This window comes from Panulirus ornatus, chromosome 18 (assembly GCF_036320965.1).
Source record: "Panulirus ornatus isolate Po-2019 chromosome 18, ASM3632096v1, whole genome shotgun sequence".
Taxonomy (NCBI): Eukaryota; Metazoa; Arthropoda; class Malacostraca; order Decapoda; family Palinuridae; genus Panulirus; species Panulirus ornatus.
This window is the reverse complement of record NC_092241.1, coordinates 37,951,653-37,968,589: the sequence shown is the minus strand read 5'-3', so window position 1 is coordinate 37,968,589 and position 16,937 is coordinate 37,951,653.

The following is a 16,937-nucleotide window of genomic DNA, read 5'->3' as shown; positions in this document are numbered from 1 at the left end:
CTTCATAAGGTGTTGCAAATTTTATGAGCCACGTCACCATTTGTGTCCTTATTTCTCCACTTACCAAGTGTGAGGTTTCTGGCCTCCACTTTGCTGCTTGTGAATACGAGACTAATACTTGACGTGCTGGCTCCTCCATCTGCACTGACTTTAGCGGCTTGAGTCAATTGTTGTTACTGGAAGTCTTCTTTTCAGCGTGTGTGTGTGTGTGTATGTGTATCTTCTTGGCGTGTATGTTTTTGTCGAGTGTGTGTGTGTGTGTGTGAGAGAGAGAGAGAGAGAGAGAGAGAGAGAGAGAGAGAGAGAGAGAGAGAGAGAGAGAGAGATTCATTACACGTCATCGGGTTGTGATCCACAACCGCTCTACGGTCAGCGTGATACCCCGGCTGCTGGTGCGGTCATGAACGTAAATCATACGTGCATAGAATGGAAGACACGGAAACAGACGTGTAAGGAAAATAGAGTAACATCCAGGAGGCTTTGTATAGTGATAAGAATAAGAGAAATTGTTTGTGTGTGTGTAAATTACAAAGTGAAATATAACTGAATTTGCAACTCACTGAATGCCCACCACTGGCCACATGATGCTGGCTACGTATTACGTAGCGTTCAACATATTATTTTTTTGCAAAACACCTCTAGTGTTCTGCACCATCCATCGGTGCTACAACATATTCCATACTGACGTTCCTGGAAGAAATTTCCAAGACTAGAATAAGACGTAGTTTGTTTTGAGAATATATTGCTTATACACAGGATAAGGTATCAAATCCAGTTTGAAAACAACCTTAGGGAAATGCCCGACCTTCACTGCTGGGAGGAGGTTTAATATAAAGACAGCATCGTTATCTACATATGATGTTCAGAATTCAACAATGAATCACCTCACCTTTTAAAGCTCACGTAACTCTTTCTTCGTGTATACAGACAGAAAATGTGTACGGTATTTCTCTGACTCACTGGGGAATGTATTCTAATACTGGAAGACATAAATACATTTTTTTCTCCGGCATCATTTCCGGCCAGCTATATTTTACCAAAGAAAAGATATTTGGATCTGGGCAATAATTTACGCTCCTGTAAGGGGAGAGCTAAGAACTTTTACACGCAGGTAAGCATTTATCATGAAGCATAAAGTTTAAAAACTGTGTAAGAAGCAGCAGAACACTGAAAATTAGATAATTACATTATTCTTTGGTAAAATGGTAATTATTTCCTTTTTTTTTTACGCCAACGTATCGATAATCATATTGTGTTTGGAGAAGTTTCTTCACAAGGCAACGATGAAGCTAGATATAAGAAATAAGTGAGGAAGGAGAGAATTCGACATTGAGAAGATCTCCCCTTCCATTCTAGGATCAAGTGAATCTTACAAAGTGGCAAGGGTTTTGAAAATCACAAAACTGAGTAGCGAGATCAGCATTGTACATTTGTGGCACCCAAGATAAACCTAACCTATTTAGCTAGGCCAGACGAGGTTATGTTAGGTCTAGTTTAGTTTCCCTTAAAGTGCTCAGATGTTTCTGACCTTATTAGGTGGGTAGAAGGTAGAGATAATAAGCAATCATACATCAAAGAAAACCCTGTTTAAAACATCTACATTCGAGAGTTTGGCTTTCAATCTGTTCCTTCCACCACAACGAAGTCGAGTGGATGTTGCAAGAGACACATTTCTCTCACACTTGAACATTTTGTTAAACATTTCTCCTGTTTGTGCTACGCTAAAAACCTCCTAGCACCGAGCCCCTTGAGGGATGTTAGGCGATAATGCATGCCCCTCGTGGACCATCCGACACCACCCTGGAAGCGAAGAAGTGGGGAAGAGAAGCGCCACGACTGAAACAGCGTGTGCGAAAAGCGACCGAAAATCCCAATACAGCGTTTGATTTACCCTTATGTTGGGCCAAAAAAAAGTTAAGCGCGAACTTTAAAGGAAAATATTATTCTTGAAAAGTTATGATAAAAGAACCACATTCGTAAGAAAAAAAAGAAATCCCTAAAAGAACTACAGAAGGATATCTATTCTGGATATCTATTTATAGACAAGATACGTTCGTGGAAGAAAGAAAAGAAATAGGTGTCCGCTGCCTGTGACTCTTATTTTAGCCCCGAGTGAAAATCTTTTCTTTAATCCCTCACAAATATTTTTTTTTCCGATGACTGAAATAAGTTTTGTTCTGTAGGAAAGTCGATGGGTCCAATATTTAATTAGCTCAAGGAACGCTGTCTTTACCGATGAAAATAATTAAAGATCTCTGCGGTGAGGTAATTAATAGAAAATACCTAGAACAATATTTTTTTCTTTTACAAAATATTTTTTTTCATTTCGAAGCTCAGCGAATTTTGACCCAGTGAACGATAAAACTAAAATTCTTCATTTCACGATTTACAAAAAGGGAGTTGTACATTGGAGTAGTTGTGGAAACACTTTGTGTTGCACAACCACTATGTTCTCTAAGCAATCAGGAATTGCCTTACACGTCGTAGACGACGAGATGAGAAACGTCTTCAGTGTTCATATAAAAACATGAGGGTCATGTGGAGGGAAACGAAGGTAAGGGGATAAAGTTTCATGGGCTTGTGATGCAACGACTATCATATGGGATCATGTAGGTTGCAACGAAGCTTCGTCATCATTTCGCTGGTGGCATGAACTGGGATCAGTCTGTTGAAACAAATGAGTTGTAATGATCCGAATGTTGAAGCACTGACTGTATCTGTAGCGATGATACCCACGTAAGAGAACAAAAGATACAGAACAACAAGTTTGAAAGTTCAAACAGAGCACATCAACTTATACGAAATGAATTAGAGAAATAATCCATAGAGATGAATGCAACGCCGTTCCATTTACTGCAAGATTAAACGTACACAGAACACATGATAAATCCACTGAACCTATTGTTATACACTCTTCACTACTACAAGTTAAGGTCCCATGTGATCCAAGCAGTACTATGGTGCACTGTTCAAGTTAAGGTTCCTTATGATCCAAGCCCTCCTAGCAGCGGTTCACAAACATCCTTCTTTGAACAAAAGGAAACCTTCTTGATGGTCAAATTGTATGGATCTTATAGCAAGACAGAAGTCATCATAGCCGTGTGTGTACATCTTGTATTATCAACTACATGAACGTCACACCTGCTTATCACGGATTTAGAAATACAGTGAGTAATTGCTGAATCCACCAGATAAACCATCATCCCTGTTGCAAAATCCTTCAGCGAAAGATAATAGAGGTTCCAAGATTTCTCTATGGAAATGACTATAACAGAAAATCTCTCGCCACAAACGTTCCCAAAGTTTTTTCAACGGACGGATGAAATTTTCATCAGTCTCAAGGTCTTCTCGGAATCTGTGGTCTTTTTAAAACCTTCACGACTTTTTGATGTCTTTAAATCCTCCTTTATTATATTCAAACTTTCCTCCAGTTCTTCGGATCTCCTTGAACGATCCTCATTTGTGGGTGATGTGAAGCATTCTCCAAATCACGCCAGTCATTTAGTCAACTCTGCATCTATTCGTGGCTGTTCATAGCAGACATACTGTATACTTCCCTCACTCAATATACGATTACTTTTATATACTACATTAACTAATCGTTTTTGACTTAAACTGTTGTCAGACTCTCCTACCCTGTACCTTACCGTTCCAAGGAGTCCTCAGTAGCTCTTTCATCATCATGAAGATAAAGGATTACAAAGGATTAACAAAGGAATTCAAAAAACAACAGATCCTTTCGAGTCCGTTTGTGATAGCAGAAAAGATCAGAAACCCTGAGATTCCTGTTCTGGGATAAAAGTGTATGGGTCATTTAAAGCGAAATAGTAATAATTCTAACGTGTAACTGAAGTGGCACAAATAATGTTCGTTGTGGATTTAAAGCGGAGCATGTCTCAGGTTTCTTTCTAAACGTACTTAAAGTGTTGCTTTCAATCTCTCTCAATGGCAAGACATTCCTTAAGTTAACGATTCTGTTGAGGTACTTCGCTTCTTTTGAAGTAAAATGTTTGCCCACGGGTTTCCATCCATTACAGCGAGTAGAGTCAGGTAGATCTAGCCTTACCTACCATCTTACATCAACCTTGTTATCGCCTACACTCATATTGAGTACCAGTATTAACTCATTACCTACTCTTTTCTAAGCTAAATTAGCTTAAAAAAGCTAATTTAGTCGTCTGCTCGACTTTACCTTCTTTGTCAGTCCAGGAAACACTAGATACTCACCACAGAACATTCCAGGTTCTACCTATCTCTTACCTCAAGTTGGGTGACCATACCTAAATGCAGTATTTCAGTTGGGAGTGAGGATTATTTCGTTAGACGTAAATTCGTAGCCTTACTTATGAATCCTAGAATTTGGTTCGTCTTCTTTATCGTTTCTATGCATTGCTTACTTGGCTATAAGTCATCGGAGATTAAGATATCTTTTTTCTTTAATTTCCTTTTTGTCAGTCAATAGACTTTGTACTATTCGTGTACCTTTTGTTTTTACTGCTGAATAGTAAAACTTTGCTTAAATCGATATTGAAGCTATAGACGTTTATTTTCTGATTTAGATTCATTTCCCAGCAAAGTATCGTCTGCTTTTTTTTCATCTTCAGAGTGGTCAGAGTTCAGAGTGGTCTTGAACTAATTCACCGTTATAAATAATTAACAGACCAATTATCTGAGTAATGACTTTCTCATTAATAACATGATTATAAAATTCCTTAGCGTTTTTTTTTTTTTTTTTGCTGTTTTCCTCATTATACTCTTCATAATGACGTTTAATTTGACGTATAATGCTCTTAATTTCTATATGCAACATTACATACCGTATTCTATAAAATTAGTTATTGTTCTAATTGAGTTTCTTCTGTGCTGCTTTCTGAATATTTGACAAACAATTCCTTACGTCATTGTTTCACCATTTTAGGTTATATATGCATTATGATAGTAAGGATAACGTAAAGACCACACTGGATATCTCTTCCTAAGTGACCTTATGACTCTGACTACAAAAATATATACTGATTGAAAAATAGCGACATAATTCATTGAAGTTAATGCTCATAAATTGATAAAAAAAAACTTAGTGGAAATAAACCAGAATAATCTATCACTAATATTTCGTTTAGAAAATACTAGGATTGATTGAGTTTTGATTAACATTTTAGCCAATAAGTGAGTACAATTTGCTGGTTCTGGTCAGCTAGGTGTACTGTGCTGGTGCTGAACAGCCAAATGTTCACTGCTGGTGCCTAGGAGCTGAATCTTCTGTGCTGGTCCTGAGTAGTGTTCTGTGTTGATCATGAGCAGGCCAGGTGTATTGTACAAGTATTTGAACAGCCAGGTGTACTGTGCTGGTGCTGAACAGCCATATCAACTGTGCTTGTCCTGAACAGCCACATGTACTGAGCTGGTTCTGAGTAGCGAGGAGTCTCTTCCAGTCCTGAGCAGCCATGTGTACTCTGCTAGTTCTGAGTAGTGATGCTCAATGTACTGGTCCAAGGCAGCTAGGAGCAATGTGCTGGTTCTGAACATTCAAGTGTACTGTATTGGTTCTGAGCCACCAGGTGTACTGTATTGGTTCTGAGCCACCAGGTGTACTGTATTGGTTCTGAGCCACCAGGTGTACTGTGGTTCTGAACATTCAAGTGCACTGTATTGGTTCTGAGCCACCAGGTGTACTGTGGTGGTCACCTGTCAATCTTGGGTTCAACGGACACAGTCTACAGCCTCCTCCTCCTCAAGGTTTCGGTACTATGAGAAGTACTGTTCTCGTCTCGCTGAGCAAAGTAGTGGAGTCTTTCCTTCTCTCTTGCTGGCACCTCAATTGTGTCAGCTCGATGCTTTTGACGAATTTCAGTTATTTCTTAAAGATTGAGTTGCTCTGTTTCTACCATATTGCCTAGTTCTTAACGTTAGTCTGTTTTCTGTTTCATTTCTGTTTGTTGTAGCATAAACTGTCATATTTCTCATCTTCTTTCCAGACAGTGCATTTCAGCTATTTTTAGCCTTTCATGATTGTCATTTTTTCACACTTTATCTCGTTGTTTACCCTGTTGTTAAGTGATAATCCGAACACTGTCTCTTTCATTCCTTGACATTGTTGTCATGCATAGATCATTAGGTATCTTTTCCCTCTTTCTAGATTGTAAAACCTGGGTTCCTTTAATCTCTCAGGATTTCTTTGTTTTTTTCTTATGAAGTTTTTCTGATTGATTTTACTTGATGATATCAGGTTGCTTTGATGGAGACCATGCAACACAGCAGTATTCAACTTTCCCTTTCATGTATACCATCAGTATTTTCACCAGCAGTCTATTTTGGTTATAAGATTATTTTTCCCCCGTATGCAATTCAGATTCCTTTTTCTCATCTATTATTACTCCAGTGTCTTTAAATCTTTGTTACTCAAAATCTCCACCAAATTCCTTAACTGCCTGACCACATATGAGGTTTAGATATTGAGTCGAGAATCTTTCTGTGTCTCGGCTGGTGACATTTTTCCTCAGTGAATTTCATCTGGGTCTTATCTGTCTCGCATTCAGATATATCTGAGTCTTGACACTTTACTTTGTCGTCTCCTATCATGATGTCATCTGCACGATATCGAATCCTATTTTCTTAGAGTCTTTGTCTGAGTTAGAGGCTAATGTTGGTCTTCCTTATCATCAATAGTTCCCTTGGCTACCAATTTGAATTTCCTGCTAGTCTGATACTTCTTGGTTCACCTTCCTAGTTTGCCTTTTCTATTTTCTTTTTCACTGCTATCCCGAACAAGATTCTGTAATCAACTTTATCATATATTTTTGGTTACTAATGTCAAGAAAAACATTTGGCATTCTCCCTCCTTACGTTAGAGTTTTAGAGACGTTATTGAAATAAGTTAGATCAAGTCTTGTGTGCTTTTAACTGGTGCAAATGAATGTTGGCCTTCCTTTATGTAACTGTTGTTGGTTATGTGTTCCAATATGTTTTTTTGTTTTGTCACTCTTTCAAAGACTTTTATTACGTGTGAAGTGTAACCCGCCGGTCTTTATTGCTTTGGCAGAAGCTTAGATATTGCTTTTGTGTACTGGTGATACAGAGGCCATATTGTGAACGTCCCCTATACTGCTTTCATCTAGGCTTTGTTTCAGCCGTGACATCATCGGTATTGCTATCGTCATATTTGTCTTTTTCTGAAAAATAAATGGAATTCCAACAGATCCTGGTGCCCAATTCTCTATGAGTTTGTTTATTGAGTTATTTACATAATCCTTTCTATGTTACTCCCACGTCTGTAACGACGCTTGTATAATTTCCAGACTGAAGACTGACTTGTATTGGTAAATTATCATCTAGTTTACTTCTGGGTCATTGTCACTCTTTTCTCCAGCTTTAAATAGAGTGATCTCAGATTTTTTTTATCTGTTTTGTTCTCGTTTTATTTACAAACTCGACTCCATGTTGTGCATCACTCTCTTTTCAATCACTCGCTCTTTTCTCTTTTGTTATTCCAGTATTTCATTGTTTGCTTTTATTTTTTTTTTTTCCTTTCACGCACCTCAATCGTCTCCTTGTTTATTATTATGCCCTGTTCACTCAGGTCTGATAACTAGGTGGACGCAAAGCATAGATGTTATTTGTGGACTCAAATAGGTGAAGGGTGTGCGTGGAGTAAGGAGTCACTTTGGTTACCAGACAACGATCACTGGCCAGAGGGTGGTGCCCCGACACCAGCCAGGCTACTTTATTAGCCTAGCCTACTTTTTATTGCCATTTACTGCTTTACTTGTTGTTAGACAGATGAAGGAACTGCATTAATTAGGAGAGACATAAAACATTTCTTGATATTTCATAATTATCAGACGTGATTACTGCTGGTTAAGACTTGAACATCCAACACTTTTTATAACACTTGTGGCTCATCCACCTGTTGTGTAAACGCCGTAAGTAACTTCTTTACAACACCTGTCAAGTCTGTTATATCATACTATAATGGAAGGTTTTCATAATATCATCACATTGGAGTAAGAAGGTGTGAGATAAACAACCACAAACCTTCGAATAATGGGGAGTGAGTTGCAATGTCGGCGGACTCTGGCACGCTCCGCTCTAGTTTCCCGCCATTTCTTCATTTTTCAAATATTTCCTCATCCATAAATAAAAATTAAAAAAAAAGGCGGTATAACAAATCATTAACAGTATTTGATTGATCTTGTATCTCCCGAAATATAGTGACCTATGCAAAATGCATCGTAGCGAATAGATATGAAAATATTAAACTGACGATCTGAAAGCGCATGTAATGTGCTGATGCCAGATGTAAGCTCTTTTGAACTCCTAATGTCGAATTTATCTATTTGTTATCCTTAAGTCATGTAGAATAAAGCCAGACACAGATGATTTATAGAACATTATGTAAACTGGCATAAAATGATTATCTATAGAATAATGAAAACTCGCAGCTAACCAGTATTTACATTGTGAGTCCATACAGTTGGCACCATTGCATTATGAGACAAAACACGTCACCTTGTTAAAAAAAAAATTGAAAACACCTACATGCCTGCATTTACTTCAAATGTCACTCATCGTTTTATAAAACTTTATAATCAGCTTTAATTTTCTTTGCTGACGGTAAACTGTTTAAGCGAATTTTTACCTCTTTAGCTTCGGAAATTACTCCATATTTACTGGCTGCTTATATTGCAAGCAATCTACAAATATAAACATATATGTGTCAAAACAAGAAGAGCTGTAGATCTACTGCGCTCCAGAGTGCTGCATTGACCAGTGAGCACCTTTAATTCAAACGTTTCTTGGCTCCAGCTATCAAAGCTCAGTGAACAGGGTGCAGTATTGCCTTTATCCGCTAATTTCTTTTTCTTGGTGTCTTCCGCTATGCACCATTTTCTTTCCCTTACTGGTATTAATCCTCTCTGTTTACTCTTTCACTGAACATCGTTTTGATAGTACTTGTATCATACTCTCTCTGATATCATCATTCCACTTTACGTTTGTGTTGCTATCATTTATCTCCGTCTTCTTGTTCAAATAAAGGTTCATATTATCCAAATAAGGTTCTTCTGTTGCAGTCTCATACTAACCTTCGTGCGTATTTACGTTATAAGTTGTAGTTACTTCCATTACATTATGATCTGAGATACTTGATCTATTATCTTCGTGGTCTGTGACTTGCACCGTAATTGCAAAAAGAAGACTTAAATTTCACGTGTTGGTGTGTTACTTTCTTCTCCTATACCTTCTCCTAATGAATCTTTGTAAGGGTAAAGGAAGTTAATTCTTTCTATCTCCCTATTCATGGGTCAGATATTTGCAGAGGTAAGATTCTGTAGGTTGACAATGTTCACATTCCCTTCGACACCTACACCACACCGCACCAGAGAGTAACAAACGTTCCAAAATAACTTTTTTCTTCTCTTTTAACAAAGTATTGGGTAATCATTCCTCATTCGTTTGTTGACTTCTTCCATTGTTTACCTTGACTTAGTGTTTGCAACTCGTCTTGTGTTCTTCACAATTATCGTCTGTTGCTTTATCATCTGTTGCTTTATCACTTACTTTTTCTTATTTGTTTTCTTGCTCTCGATTTTTTATTGCGAAGGTTCTGGGAGCGTTGAAAAATGTGCGGAGGGCGAGGACATTATCTCGGAAAGCAAAGATGGGTATGTTTGAAGGAATAGTGGTTCCAACAATGTTATATGGTTGCGAGGCGTGGGCTATGGATAGAGTTGTGCGGAGGAGGGTGGATGTGCTGGAAATGAGATGTTTGAGGACAATATGTGGTGTGAGGTGGTTTGATCGAATAAGTAATGAAAGGGTACAAGAGATGTGTGGTAATGAAAAGAGTATGGTTGAGAGAGCAGAAGAGGGTGTTTTGAAATGGTTTGGTCACATGGAGAGATTGAGTGAGGAAAGATTAACGAAGAGAATATATGTGTAAGAGGTGGAGGGAACGAGGAGAAGTGGGAGACCAAATTGGAGTTGGAAGGATGGAGTGAAAAAGATTTTGAGTGATCGGGGCCTGAACATGCAGGAGGGTGAAAGGCGTGCACGGAATAGAGTGAATTTGAACGATGTGGTATGCCGGGGTTGACGTGCTGTCAATGGATTCAAACAGGGCATGTGAAGCGTCTGGCGTAAACCATGGAAAGTTTTGTAGGGCCTGGATGTGGAAAGGAAGCTGTGGTTTCGGTGCATTATACATGACAGGTAGAGACTGAGTGTGAATGAATGTGGCCTTTGTGGTCTTTTCCTAGCGCTACCTCGCGCGCATGCGGGGGGAGGGAGTTGCCATTTCACGTGCGGCAGGGTGGCGAAGGGAATGAATGAAGGCAAGTATGAATTATGTACATGTGTACATATGTATATGTCTGTGCATGTATATATATATGTATATGTTTGTATATATATATATATATATGTATATATATATATATATATATATATATATATATATATATATATATATATATATATATATATATATATATATATATATATATATATATATATATATATATATATATATATATATATATATTGAAATGTATAGGTATGTATATGTGCGTGTGTGGACGTGTATGTATATACATGTGTATGTGGGTGGGTTGGTCCATGCTTTCGTCTGTTTCCTTGCGCTACCTCGCTAACGCGATAGACAGCGACAAAGTATGATGAATATATAAATAGATAAATAAATGAATAAATAAATAAATAAATGAATATATATATATATATATATATATATATATATATATATATATATATATATATATATATATATATATATATATATATATATATATATATATATATATATATATATATATGTGTGTGTGTGTGTGTGTGTGTGTCGTATATTATTGTATTATTTCACTGCTCATTTTCAACAAGTTCTGCGCCTGAGCTCTTCCTTATTTCCTTGTTTCAACTCTCCCGTTACCTCATTTTCTTTGAAATGATCTACTGGATACTTATCTACGGCCGTGTTGTATATAAATTGCAATGTCTTTATACAGTACATAATAACCCTTACTGTTATGTGAAATAACAGTTACGAGGGAGGGTCTTAATATCAGGCACCTCCACTGCCTGAGCAGACCAGATAACCTTTAGTGACCATTACCAAGTTATTACTGTTTGATATTCGTTAACGTAACACACAAATTTGTCAGGCTGGTCTTTGTTGTTATCCAGGTTATGGTCGGGTGGAATATACGCCTCATTACATCAAGGTTGATGTGATGAGGTTGTAACAGTTACGTACGTTCCTATGGGAACCGATAGGCCTTTAGAATATGGAAAATAGAGAGATGACAGAAATCCATTCATGCTTGCATATATATATATATATATATATATATATATATATATATTATCCCTGGGGATAGGGGATTAAGAATACTTCCCACGTATTCCCTGCGTGTCGTAGAAGGCGACTAAAAGGGAAGGGAGCGGGGGGCTGGAATTCCTCCCCTCTCGTTTTTTTTTAATTTTCCAAAAGAAGGAACAGAGAAGGGGGCCAGGTGAGGATATTCCCTCAAAGGCCCAGTCCTCTGCTCTTAACGCTACCTCGCTATCGCGGGAAATGGCGAATAGTATGAAAAAAAAAGAAAAAAAAAAAAAATATATATATATATATATATATATATATATATATATATATATATATATATATATATGCATACATACAGAGAGAGAGAGAGAGAGAGAGAGAGAGAGAGAGAGAGAGAGAGAGAGAGAGAGAGAGAGAGAAGTGGGGAAAAACTAGTTATTACTTAATAGTTGATGATAATCAAGTAAGATTACCATGGGGGCCCATAAGCTATGTTTTGAGTAGAATCCCTTAATGAGAATATTAATGGCTCAACTAGGCCAATGGACTGTCAACTATACTTTGACTTTCACTCACTTTCCTGTAGGCTATGGAGGGGGCCCGAATAAGCTCACATTTAATATCTAAGTCTACTAACAGTGTTAGAAATACTGTGACATGCATTCTAACACACCTGCTAGTAATAACTAAAACACTGTAATTCACAAGTGAAAGGGAATTTTCGTTAATGAACCTAAACTTTTGAAAACAAGCAATACACTGTAATTCCTGCCGCACAGTATAATAGTGACTAACGGCTTGGATTAGTCTCTGGTGGTGAAAGTTCACTTAAGAAAGCATCAACTGTTTACACAAGTCCTTCCAGTCAATTCGATCTCTACGTGCACGGGGATCCGGGCGTGCGGCAATGCGTGCTAAACGACCGCCAACGTTCCCCAGTTCAAGTCGGCCTTGGAATGGCTCATTGTTTCCGTTCATACACTGCTAAGATCTCTTTAGGCCCATACTGGCACACGGCATGACCCTGACTGGTGCCTGGGATTCCTGGATGATGTTAATGTTATGCATCCCGGGCTGGGCAGACTGTCTCCAAGGTGGTTGGGTACTGACACTGACTCTCGTCTCTGTTCTGCATGATGTAGGATGCCATATGTTGTTATTACCAAGACACTTACTTCAGTTTCCTTGGTTAATTGCTCCACTAATTCACTTTTTCACATTTCCACACTCGATGCATTTTTGTTGTCACATTAACTGTCACTTTGATGTTTCCTACGATCTAAAGATTTGTTCACTACAAACTAAACAATTCACAAGACTATCCCTCGATGTATGAGTGAGGCGTGATGGTTCTTATCCCCGGCGACATAGGATTCACTTGACTCTGCCTAATGTTTACAGCATGTCACGCACACGTACAAGCTCCTAATCTCAGCCGGCTCCGTCCTGTTATGTATATATATATATATATATATATATATATATATATATATATATATATATATATATATATATATATATCCCTTGGATAGGTGAGAAAGAATTCTACTTCTGTATTATTTGCATGTTTTAGAAGGCGACTAAAGAGGGCGGGAGCGGAGGGGGTCTGGTACCACCCCTTCTTTTATTTCAATTTCTAAAAGACGGATCAATACATGGAGCCAAACAGGGAGTGCTCATTCTCCTTGAAGCCTCAGGCTTGGGTGCCTAAATGTGTGTGAGTGTGTATGTAACCAAGATGAATAGAAAGGAAAGATAGGTAGTATGTTTGAAGAAAAACACCTGGATGTTATGGCTGTGATTGGAAGGAAACAGAGAGTGAAAAAGATTTTGAGCGATCGGGCCTGTACATGCAATACACGGTATGGCGTGCAGTGGAAGGATGTGGTATACTTGGGTCGACGTGTTGTCAAAAGTCTGAACTAGGGCATTTGAAGTTTAAACCATGTGAAGGTCTGTGGGGCCTGGATGTGGATAGGGAGCTGTGGTTTCGGTGCATGACATATGACAGCTTGAGACTGTGTGAACGAATGCAACCTTTCTTCTTTTGTTCCTGGCACTACCTGTTTACCCCGATAGTACTTGGGTTTTAGTACTATAAGGTTCCTTGATCGTTCATGTGAAATTTTTTCTCGCACAATATATAGATTTGTCGATGAGGGTCTTGAGGGTATTGTAAGTTCGATACAATTACTTTAATTTTGCTGAGTTCTCCATCAAAAAATCTACACTGCATATGCGGGATTGTTGTACTTTATCCTTGTGAGCTGCGTAGAAGTGTGTACATGAGCAGACATTTGTAGGATTTCTGTACACCATGACATTCAAGAAAGACAAGGCTCCCTCATTTGCTTCTTTACAAGTAAATTCTATGGAGGTAACTAGGCTGCTGGGTTTAAGGAAATCATTTCCGAGGTCTTCAGAAGCATATACGATCATCTACATAGCGAAACCATTTAGAATCTGTTTTACGTCGTCATCCCACCATTCACTACCCTCTCTAATCAGTCCGCCTTCCATCTTACGCATGCCACACGTATCTCTTGCTCCTCGATATACCTCCCATTTCTCACTCATTGCCCTAGATTTGTTTACTCTCACCTTTTACCATCCTTCACTCTATCTGTCCTGGTATTTCTTCACACAATTCTCTTTTTCGACTCTCTCTTCATCCATGATGTTTCCCATTATTCTGAAAACCTCTACAAATCTTCACCCTCGCCGTCACAAGGTAATAATCAGACATCCCACCGGCTGCCCCTTCCAGCACATTCACATCTAAGACTCACTCTTTTGTAATCCTATCAATTAATGTGTATTTCAATAATCCTGGCTGACCATCTCTCCTACTCACATACGTATACTTAAGTATTTCTCTCTTTGTAAACCAGGTATCGTATTAACCAGCCCTTTTTCCGTACACAGCTCCACCGAACGTTCACCATTTTCATTCACTTTCCTGAATATACCATGTCTCGGAATATAACACACCCACTCATCAGTCACTAAATCTACCTTCGCATTTACATCATCCATCACTAATACCCTGTCTCCTGCATCAAAACTACTGCCACATTCGCTCAGCATCCCTTTCATTATCTTTATTCTCATGGCAAGGTGTATAAGCTCTAATAATCACCCAACTCTTGCAGTCCATTTTCATTTCGACTTACATCACTTTATATCTCACGTCTTTACACCGTGTCACACACTTCCACAACTCAAGCCTCATTAGTACTGCTATCCCTTCCTTAGCTCTTGCCCTTTCACCGACCCCTGATTTTGCTCCCTTAATATTTCCAAATTATTCTCCTATACCTTTGAGCTTTTTTCATTCGGAACCAGAATATCTTGGCTTCTTTCTCTATCTTAGTCACATCCATACATGTTTTAACACCCCAGCCTGGGCCTTCGAGGAGGTTGAGCACTCCCCACTTGGCTCTTCTGTTCCATCTTTTAGGAATTTGAATACAAGAAGAGGGTAGATGTATAGCCCTCCGCTCCCGCCTCCTTCAGTTGTCTTCTACGAAACTCAGGGAATACGGGCTCAGAATTCTTTCTCACCAACTCCAACGAATGCCACCTTTCTTCGTTTGTTCCTGGTGCTGCATCGCTGAAGTGGGAAACTGCTATCAACGATGGAGAGAGAGAGAAAAAAAATGTATATATAATGGAAAAAAAAATATGGCGATCACAGTAGTGCGTGATGATTTTATGAAGGGGTAATCACACATCAGTATGAGTTCGAATAATTTCCTTTATGGAAACTTTACAACACACGTCATGTTTCACGGAGGATATCTGCCTCATCGGGTGTAAAACAATTCACAAAGTTTAAATCCCGCCCAAGCACACAGGCTTTTACAGCCTCTTACCGCCATACGAGAGTAGAAACTGTGGTGGCCGTAGAAGGAAGGGAAAAGGAGAGGGTTTTGGCCATCGTAACGAGATACGTGTTTAACTACTCATGTTATATTGTCTTTATAATTCTTTCATAATGATTTGGTTGACAACAGGACGTGCTTTAGAGTTACCTGGAGAAGATAGGTTGAAGTTATCGATATAAGCAATTAAGACAGATTCAATAACGTTACGGGGAGCATAATCCGATGAGCGGTACAGTGTGACTGGGTTGTTAAGGTGGACAAGGTGATCATTTTCTTGCCAGTGCTTAGCATTAGCATTGCTGTGGTCACCTCTGCGTATTGAATGACTGTACCAATAGCATCTCTTAAAGCTATTGTTTTACCAGTCTGACCAGTGTATACATCTTCTCGCGCCTTACAGTTAAGGGCGTAAACATTCGTAATTTTCTGATGAATAGGTCTTTTGATTAAGATATTACTGATGGTGCTGTTATTTGGAAGACAACATTGAAGCGCTGTTCATTTAATACCTGTTTTCCATTAGCTAAGTTAGGAGAATTGGGTAACAACAAACCTTTAGATCAATTATCTTTTTCAACATTGTCTTCGTGCCTTTCCAGTAAGCCTTGTTCACACACCACTCGGGAAAACTTATATGCCTAAAAGTACATCTTACATGGTCACATTCATCTTCTAAGCTTGTGGGATCACATATACTCAGTGCTCATGAAAACATGGACAAACTACAGACATTTGTACAGAATGATCACGCACGGAAAAATAACTGAATTTTAACTCTCAACCATGGGAAATCTTCATATTCCCATTATCAGTAAATTGTTCATGAAATACTTTAAGACTGAGATCTAGACTTTTATCAGCAACTATCCTAAAATATGGCATAGAGACGTTCATCATGTATAGTTCTTATGACCATTTTCCAAAGATTGTAATGTTTTCCTTAATGGATCAAATAGCATACACCCCACCGTCAAGTTCAAGACTGAATGGGAACAATAAGGCAAATTGCCGTTTGTTGGTGTGTTGATAACTAGGGAATCTGATCCCTTATACTTCAAGATCTACAGGAATCCTACCAAGGCTGAGAATTAGATTCATTCATTTTTCAGTACATAATCATTGTGTGAAATTATCTGTAGTTATGTCCAGGTATTTATGAACGTTGTATATATAATATAACCCGTTTTGGTTTACACTCTACAACCTGGACAATAATCTTTATCGACGACGTAGCTCTAAGTCTGCACTGTTATAGGAATTTATACATGTTTATGGCTTCTTCCAACCTGGAAACTGCAGAGAATTTCTTATTGTTTAAGTCGCCCTTCTTTCCATTTTTTCTACTCGTTTCCATAATTCTTCTCGCCTTGTTCTTGAGCTTTAAGGTAGCCACTAATAGTGTCTGCAAAGGTTCAATAATAGTATTCCTTCTAGTTCTTCTTCACTATACTCCTGGGTGTATGTTCTTATAGCTCTTAAGAAGAAGAAAGAAATTACGACCACCACTCTCGATTTCATCCTTTGACTATGGGCGGACAGATAAGCTATGAATAAGATCATCCTAACTTGTTGGTTTTACATATACGGGGAAATTCGAGCCGAAATCACTCCTCTAGATGACCCTATCATCCAGAAATGGCAGTCTTCCCTCTTCCTGCTCCTCTACGGTGAGCTGAATACTTTCTAATGCGTTGTTCAGCAGTCTAATTTCCCCCCCT